Source organism: Panthera onca, chromosome B1 (assembly GCF_046562875.1).
Source record: "Panthera onca isolate mPanOnc1 chromosome B1, mPanOnc1 haplotype 2, whole genome shotgun sequence".
NCBI lineage: Eukaryota > Metazoa > Chordata > Mammalia > Carnivora > Felidae > Panthera > Panthera onca.
The window spans coordinates 166,769,351-166,778,821 of record NC_138342.1 but is presented as its reverse complement, the minus strand read 5'-3'; the positions used below and the strand labels follow the sequence as shown (position 1 = coordinate 166,778,821).

The 9,471-nt window shown below is 44.1% G+C and overlaps 1 long non-coding RNA gene across 1 annotated transcript in view; it reads right to left on the bottom strand.

The window, feature by feature from the left end:
* Positions 1-3,619: 3,619 nt before the first annotated feature.
* LOC132691737 (uncharacterized) overlaps positions 3,620-9,471 on the bottom strand; it is a 33,903-nt gene continuing 28,051 nt past the window's right edge. The window contains exon 5 of the long non-coding RNA XR_009615967.3: positions 3,620-6,893. This is a non-coding gene — a long non-coding RNA (uncharacterized LOC132691737). The remainder of the gene's footprint in view (positions 6,894-9,471) is intronic.

Below are 9,471 nucleotides of genomic sequence, written 5' to 3'. Positions count from 1 at the left end.
GCAAAACCTCTTTCATCAAAAAAGTTTAGTAGTGGAAATGGAGACACACACTGCCAGAATTCTTCACCACAAATGAGATTTGGAGAAAGTTGAGAATGAAGTACCCAGTGTAGTCTCTTATCAACCAGGTCATATTGAGAATCAGAAAGGCCTGTGGGCTTAGACCAAGGGGGCCCTCTGAAGGACTACACCTGCGAGTCCTATCAGCAAGAAGCCTGCCTTCTTTATTTAGGAGGCAGTGATTTTTGGCTTGGTCTATCCATGCCATTTCCCCATCAGTAGTGGGAGGCAGAAGTGTTTGAGCTGTAGCCAGGGGGTTCTGAGGGCTCTTATTCAGGAATCTGCTACAAGAACTTGGTTCCCTCATTCCTGCCAAGGGCTCATGAAATGCTGACCCCCTCCTCCTTCATATTGCCCATGTACAACCTGTCTGCTTTTCAAAATGAAGGCACCTCAGTCACCCAGGTCAGTGAGGCAAGCTGGCTCTCCTTTCCCCTCCATAGCACAGCAAGCCAAGCACCAAGTACACATGGACGAAATGTCTTCTTTTCTTTGGTAGAGCAGAGCCTGTTAGCTCTCACTGAGCACAGGAGCAGAGTGGGAGAATGTGGCCTAGGCAGAGATACTAGCTGAGTTAGTTATGACTCCATGGCTCCTAAGGAACTAACACACACACACACACATTTTCAGACACACATCAAGGGAAAGGAAATGGGCACCAGTTGGGCCAAAACTCGACATTTCCAGTGGGAATGGGGATTCCCTTAGACAGATGTCTTGCTTCATTTGCCCTTGGCCCACAGGGAGGCCAGCTCCCTGCCCAAATCTCTGGTCCAGCCTACACACCAAACATTGTCTGCTGGACCACTTCAAATGCCCTCAGCCTCAGAATGGTCGCATACTTCTGAAGCCAAATGCACTTATGAATCTCATCCCCAGTCACAAGGACTTGACCACACTCCCAGGTGGAAGGCAGAAGATAGGGCTCTTGAGACACTGATTCTGAATGGATTGTGGGCAGAACCATGTTTCTACAGATTACAGATATGTCAAAGCGAACAAGGAGGGCCAGAGCTCTTCACAGCTTGGAAGAGGAATTCTATCAGGAGGGGAGTTTCCCAGGGCCTGTTCTTAGCAACCTGATTGTAAAAAGATCACCAGAGGGCTTAGGCAGGTATGCCCTCTAGAGACTCCACCTGGGAGCCCTGTCATCACTAGTCCTGCTTTTTTCTTTCAGAAGGACCTAAAGATCCCTGGGACTTGGTCAGATTTTGCTGCTTTTTGCATGATTGAATGGAGTGAGCAGTGACAGTGCTGTAGCTGAGAGGTGCCCCTAGCTGTGGCTCCAGAGTGTGGAGAGGGACATTGGTGCCCTCTTCCTGTAAAGGCTCTTTCTCTGATGACCAGCTTCTGGAGCCTACAGCTCTTGTGTGAACTGTCTGGTTTTCAGAAGGAAGGCACCTCAATCAGACAGAGCAAGGAAGCTGTGTGGCTCCTCTTTCCCAACCCCTTGCTACAAACAGCCAACCACCAAGCTCATGGATACGAGGAGCATTCTCCCTTGGTATATCCGATGCTGATGGCTATAACTGAGCAAGGGACGGAGTAAGAGCCCGATGCCCATCCTCGGGTGCCTGCTGAGTGTGTCAGCTCATGGCTGCTAAGGGTGAATCAAGAGGCAGTCGGACACATAGGGAGGCAGAGGAAATGGCTGCAGCAAGGACCAAAGGGGATTCAAAATTTCCATCCAATGGGAATGTGATCAATGTGGAATGGAGATATTTATCTTCATTTCCCCGAAACCCAGTAAGGAAGCCAGCTCCTGGAGTATACCTCTGCCTGAGCCTCCCCATGCACAGCTCTTGACTGGACCCCTTTTGGTGCCATAGGGCTCTGGATGTCCATGTAATCCTAAACCCACAAGACCAGGGTCTCTGGCTCTACCTGTCACACAGTCACCAGGGCTGGTCCCCATTGGACATCTACAGCTGGCTATAATACTCAAAAAGATGGAGTGTTTATGGACCACAAGATGAACCTTGATGGGTGATAAAGCAATTTTCTGAACCTAGATACACTGAGTGCCAGTGTTCATGTTTACAAGAACTTGACTAGCTCATGTATTCACAATCTGGCTCACACAGGAATCAAAAGAACTTTTGGGGTCTTTGGCTACAGGAGTGTTCCAAAAGATACCCTTTGGAGCCTGTGAGATAGAGCCCCACATTGTCCCCTAAGAATTAGAGCACAGCTTTGAATTCTTGTGGGTTTCAGCCCATCGTATTTGTAGAGAGGGTCACCAGTGGCTCTATGATATGAAGAATGTGCTTCCATTGATGATCATGAGGTGGGAACAAACTTTTGTGTGCTATTTATTCAAAAGCCTTTTGGTGCACTGATCATATCATGGAGAATGGTGTATTTTCACAGACTGTTCTTTCGAAGGATGGTAGCTCCATCGATTAGGGGCGGGGGTCCAAGTGGTTCCCATTCCTCTGATACTGTTGCCTGCCCAGCACCAGGAGAACAGGGACATTGGGGGTAGCTCTCCTATGGAATATCAGCCTCTGAGAGCCCTGCATTGAGTCAGGAATGACTTTGAAACTCACCTACAAACCAGGGATCTCGGTTGGTGTAGGGGGCAGACACATTGTGTCACACACTACTTTTAGGCACCTAACCCTAGGGTATTTCTTGGTGCTTCTACACAAGGGTTTAATAATACATAGGACTCAATATCTCCAAGAAGCTTTCTAAATCCCTCTTGCAGCAAAGGGTACTTTTCAGCAGTAAAGTACAAGTGTCGATAGAGAGAGGTGAGCAAAGTGTTACTCTATATGTCTACGAGAGAAAAGAATGTCACTTAAAGCACAGTAACTCTTTGGGCACTTCAGCACCGGGCCTTTCCCTACAGCTAATATGCAATTTTTTAAATGTTTTTATTTAAATTCCAGTTAGTTAACATACAGTGGTGTAGATTTCAGTTGTAATTTGTGTAGTTGATGTAGAATTCAGTTGTGTAGAATTCAGTTGTTTCACCCATCCATACAACTTTCCATGCACATCACAAAGTGTACTCTTTCATTCCCATCTCCAATATATAACCCAATCTCCCCACCCATCTCTTCTCTGGTATCTATCAGTTTGTTCTCTATAGTTAAGAGCATGTGTCTTGTTTTGCCAGTCTCTTTTCCACCATGATTATTTCTTAGTTTTGTTTTTCACATTCCACATAGGAGTGAAATCATACGGTATAAGCCTTTCTCTGATTGACTTATTTCACTTAGCATACTACTCTTGAGCTGCGTCCAAATCACTCAAAGGAAAATTTCATTCTCTCTCATGGCTGTGTAATATTCCATTGTATGTATATACCACATCTCCATCCATTCCTCAGCCAGTGGACATTTGAGCCCTTTCCCTAATTGGCTATTTTTCATTGTGTTGTGAAAAACACTGGGGTGGCTGTGTGCCTTTGAATTCTTATTTTTGTATCCCTTGGATAAATACCTAATAAGGCAATTGCTGGATCATAGGGCAAATCTAAGTTTTAAAGCGTAAGCATTTTTTTCAATTAATTAATTTATTAGAGAGGGAGAGATTGAGAGAATGAGAAATGGAGAGGAGCAGAAAGAGATGGAGAGAGAATCCCAAGCGCACTCCATGTTGTCAGTGCAGAGCCCAACAAGGGCTTAGTAATCCCATGACTGTGAGATCCTGATTGGAGTGGATATGAAGAGTCAGGCGCCTCACTGACCATGCCACTCAGGTGCCCCAGGGCACTCGTATTCTCAACATTCGATGAAACTTTGGACTGTTTTCCGGAGTGGCTGCACCATTTTGCATTCCCATCCAGTGTCAGAGGGTTTCCCTTTATCCCCAAACTTGCCAACACCACTTTTTCCTTGTGTTGTCAAATGTAGCCCTTCTGACAGACGTGGGTGATATCTCATTGTAGTATTGATTTGTATTTGACTGATGATGAGTGATGTTGAGCCTCTTTTCATGTGTCTTTGGGGGAAGGGTCACCTTGTGTGTTCCTCTGTGTGCTTCTCTTCCTCTCCCTCTTTCCTCAATGAGGGCTCCCTCTCCTCTGCAGCACCCTTGATATATTTCTCCCCCAACCCCCTCTCTGCACTTCCTAGTTTCTTTTATGTGGCTTCTTCTCTCCCTGTAACCATGGCCTTGGTTCTCTCAGTCTTCGTGTTGCTTTCTGGGGTAATTAGAATGATTTACTAGTGATCTAGCTACGTTCACGGGATGAGAATACAACGGCTGCCATTCTAGCTCTCCCAACACACACTAATAAAGAATGTTTCAACAAACTGTCTATGAGATGTATGTGAAAGGCTACATGAAAGACACTTGAGCAGTGTCATTTCAGGCAGTAAACCACAAGGTGTGGGTGGCGTCTGGTGGGTGTATTGAGAGGTATATGTGTGGTGTGTGTGGTGTTTGTGGTGTATGTTGGGAGTAGTTGTGATTGAGTGCATGATCCTGTTCTGTATGAATAGCATGTATGTTGTATATGTGGTTTGTTTCTGTGTACTGCATTTGTGTGGTGAATGTGATGTGCGTGTATGTTGTGTCAGTGGATTGTAGGTGACGTATGTGTCTTTCTGTGTAGTCTTTAAGTGTATATATGTTGTGATTTTACTATATATGTCATGTATGTATGATCCACATAGAATGTATGTTCGTGTATGGTCTTTGTACGGCATGTGTGTTTTGTATGTGGTGCATGTGTGGTTTTGTGGTGTGGCGGCATATGGGTGGAGTTTGTGCAATATAAGTGTGGTGTGTGTGGTGTGCATGGTGTCTATATATCATAGATGTATGGATTCTCATGGTCTGCTTATTGTAGATGTGGTGTCTGTGTAGTATATGTGTGTTGTGTGTGGTATATGTTTGGCATATGTGGTGTATATATGGACTGTGTGTGGCATATGTGTGTAGGGTGTGTATATATGTGTGAGTGTGTGATATGTGTATTATATGTAGTAAATAGTGTGTGGAAGATATCTGTGTGATGTGTAAGTGGTGTGTATGTTGTGACTGGGGGAGGTGTTTGTGTGGTATTCATGGGTTATGTGAGGTATGTGTTTGTACTATCTGTTGTGTGTTCGGTGTAAGAGTGGTGTAACTGTGTGGTATATGTGTGCAGTGTGTGTGGTGTCTTTGTAGTTGATGTGTAGAGGAGTTGGCATCTGCCTTCTGTATATGTGGTGTAGGTTTGGGGCGTGTGGTGTCTATGTGGAGGGTGTATGTGTGGTTTGTTTGGAAATTGTGTGCTATATATGTGTTGAGTGTGGTAATCCTGTGTGAGGGTTATAACTGTAGGTGTGTGGGGCATGTGTGATCTGTGTTGGATATGTTTGTGGCACATGCCTGGTGAGTGTGTGATATATATATGGTGTATTTAATGTATTTGTAGATGATATATGTGTGATGTAGATGTGTATTTAGTATGAATGTGGCTAATGCAGAGGGCAAGGTGTGTGGAATGCGCAGGGTATGCATGTATGTGTGTTATAAGTGTCTTGAGAGAAGTGTACATGTGGTCATGTGTAGTGTGTTTGTCATAAATGTTTTGTATTTGTGTTGTTTGTATTGTGATATGTGTGATATATGTTTGGTTTGTGTAATTCGTGTGTTGCATGGTTTTATGTTAGTTGAAAGATGGTTTCCCCAAAGTGCAGTTTGACAGAGTTGAGTGTATGTCACTTTCCACATAGGCCCTGCATAGGTTTTCAAACTCTTCTAACTTAGTGATACAAGAGGTTAGTTGAAAGATGGTTTCCCCAAAGTGAAATGTGACAGAGTTGAGGATATGGAACTTTACGTAAAGTCCCTGCATAGGTTTTCAAGAACTTGTACCAGAGTAAAACTAGATGTTAGTTAAAAGATGTCTCCCCAGAGTGTTCTTTCACATTGTTGACTATATGGCACTTACCTTGTAGGTTCCACATAGTTTTCAGTTTTCATTTAGTGAAAGAAGATATAAGTAGAAAGATTGTTTCATCAGTGTTTTTTTCACATAATTGTGTATAGGGCACTTTCTGCCACAATAGGTTTCAAACACTTCTAACTTAGTGAAATAAGATGTTAGTTGAAAAATGTTTTCCACACAGTGCTGTTTCGCAGAATTGAGTATATCGCACTTTCTGTGTTGACCCAACATATGTTTTCAAACGGTTCTACCTTTGTGAATCAAGATGTTAGTTGAAAGGTGGTTTCTCCACAGTATTCCTTCACAGGGTGGAGCAATTGTCACTTTCCACATCGTTCTCCGCATAAAATTTCAAATTATTCCAACTAAGTGACACGAAGATGTTACTTGAAAGATGGTTTACCCAATGTGCAGTTTCACAAAGGTGAATATGTGGCACTTTCATTATAGGCCTCCCATCATTGTTCAACCTCTTCTAACTTAGAGTAAGGAGATGTTAGTTGAATGGTGTTTTCCCCACCGTGTTGTTTCACATAGTCGAGTATATAGCACTTATCATATATGTCTGCATATGCTTTCAAGCTCTTCTAACTTAGTCAAAAGATGTTAGTTGAAAGATGGTTCCTCCGCAGGATTGTTTCAGAGTACCAAGTACATGTCACTTTCCACTTCGTGCCCCACATAGGTTTTCAAACACTTATAACTCAGTGATACAAGATGTTATTTGAAAAATTATTTCCCCAAAGGGCAGTTTGACAGAGTTGAGTGTATGGCACTATCCGCATAAGATCCTACAGGTTTTCAAACCCTTCTTGGTGAAACAAGATGTAGTTGAAAGATGGTCTCCAGGGAGGAGGGGCCGACATGGCAGAGAAATAGGTGATCCATACATCCTGCGTCTCTCAAAGAAGTGTAGAAGCCAAAAGACATTGAACACCAGAGCCTAGGAGGAAAAGAGACAGAATCTACTAGGAAGAAAATGGGAAAGCTGGAAAAAAGGTGCTTAACTGCGAACTGGGGGGAGATAAAAAGAAAAAAGGCCACGTGGTCACAGAGGGGAGGGACCCCCTTCTGGGGAGAGATGAAGGGAAGAGAAAGAGCGGCTAGGGAAGTACAGGACCATAGCTGGACAAGAGAAAGACTTCGAACTGAGACTTAGAAGGATCTGATCTCTAACTGCGGGGCTTTCTTCAGACTGGGGCCGGGTCCCTGTTCGTGCACCTGGGGAGGAGGGGAGCCAGGCCTGGGTGTGGTGGTAGGCCAGAGTCTCTGTCCGCAGCTGGAGAAAGCAGTTCCGTCCCTGGAGGGCTGCATGATAGCACAGAACCTGTCTGCACCTGCCACCCTTGGGTGCAGAGGCTGGGCCTAGGCCTCAGTCTGCAGGAGGATAATGTGGTCGATTCCCTGGCATGCTGTGGGAAAAGATAAAGCCTGCCTACATCCACCACCCTGGGGGTTCACGGCCGCGAGGGCAGTGGCTCAGTGTGCAGAAGACAGTCCTCCCCGAAGTTCAGTGACACAGACAAAGTAGCCGGGACCACATATCACTGCACTGAGAGGCGCTTCCACAGCGGCAGAGCACATAGAGTGGGACTTTGAATCCTAGCCAAGCCCTGGGTCGGGGGAGTTGGCTGATAGAGAAGGACTGCCCATCTATGCCTGCTGCACAGTGAGGGCCACTCTAAAGGAGTCCGCCGGCTCCTCCTCCATGGAGAAGACACTAAGGAATCACCATTTTCCCCTCCCCCGCCCCCACCACCACCAAGCCAAGGTCTCTCGGATCACTCCTGGGCCCACAGAGGAGGTGGGTTCAGATTACACCAAACCATGCCCCTTTGCACTGGGTAAGAGAAGGCACACACCAGTCTGACTGTGGCCCCAGCGGTGGGCTGGGGGCAGACATCAGGTCAGACTGCAGCCCCGTCCACCAACTCCAGTTATACACCACAGCACAGGGGAAGTGCCCTGCAGGTCCTCACCACTCCAGGGACTGTCCAAAATGACCAAACGGAAGAATTCCCCTCAGAAGAATCTCCAGGAAATAACAACAGCTAATGAACTGATCGAAAAGGATTTAAATAATATAACAGAAAGTGAATTTAGAATAATAGTCATAAAATTAATTGCTGGGCTTGAAAACAGTATAGAGGACAGCAGAGAATCTCTTGCTACAGAGGTCAAGGGACTAAGGAACAGTCACGAGGAGCTGAAAAGCGCTTTAAACGAAATGCAAAACAAAATGGAAACGACGACGGCTCGGATTGAAGAGGCAGAGGAGAGAATAGGTGAACTAGAAGATAAAGTTATGGAAAAAGAGGAAGTTGAAAGAAAGATAAAAAAATCCAGGAGTATGAGGGGAAAATTAGAGAACTAAGTGATACACTAAAAAGAAATAATATACGCATAATTGGCATCCCAGAGGAGGGAGAGAGAGGGAAAGGTGCTGAAGGGGTACTTGAAGAAATTATAGCTGAGAACTTCCCTGAACTGGGGAAGGAAAAAGGCATTGAAATCCAAGAGGCACAGAAAACTCCCTTCAGACATAACTTGAATCAATCTCCACAACATATCATAGTGAAACTGATAAAATACAAGGATAAAGAGAAAATTCTGAAAGCAGCTAGGGATAAACAGATTCTAACTTACAAAGGCAGACACATAAAAGTAGTAGCAGACCTATATACTGAAACTTGGCAGGCCAGAAAGGAATGGCAGGAAATCTTCATTGTGATGAACAGAAAAAAAAATACGCAGCCAAGAATCCTTTATCCAGCAAGTCTAACATTCAGAATGGAAGGAGAGATTAAGATTTACCCAAACACAAAAACTGAAGTAATTCATCACCACTAAACTAGCTCTACAAGATATCCTAAGGGGGATTCTGTGAGTTAAATGTTGCAAAGACTACAAATTAACAGAGATATCACTACAAGCATGAAATCTACAGACATCACAATAACTCTAAACCCATATCTTTCAATAATAACACCAAATGTAAATGGACTATATGCTCCAACCAAAAGACATAGGGTATCAGAATGGATAAAAAAACAAGACCTATCTATTTTCTGTCTACAAGAGACTCATTTTAGACCTGAGGACATCTTCAGATTGAAAGAGGGGATGGAGAACTATCTATCATGCTCCTGGAAGCCAAAAGAAAGCTGGAGTAGCCCTACTTATATCAGACAAACTAGACTTTAAATTAAAGTCTGTAACACGAGATGAAGAAGGGCATTATATAATAATTACAGGGTCTATCCCTCAGGAAGAGCTAATAATTATAAATGTCTAGGCGCCAAATATGGGTGTCCCCAATTATATAAAACAATCACAAACGTAAGCAACCTTATTGATAAGAATGTGGTAATTTCAGGGGACCTTAATACTCCACTTACAACAGTGGACACATCATCTAACAGAATCAGTAAAGAAACAAGGGCCCTGAATGATACATTGGATCAGATGGACTTGACAGATATATTTAGAACTCTGCATCCCAAGCAGAATATACTTTCATC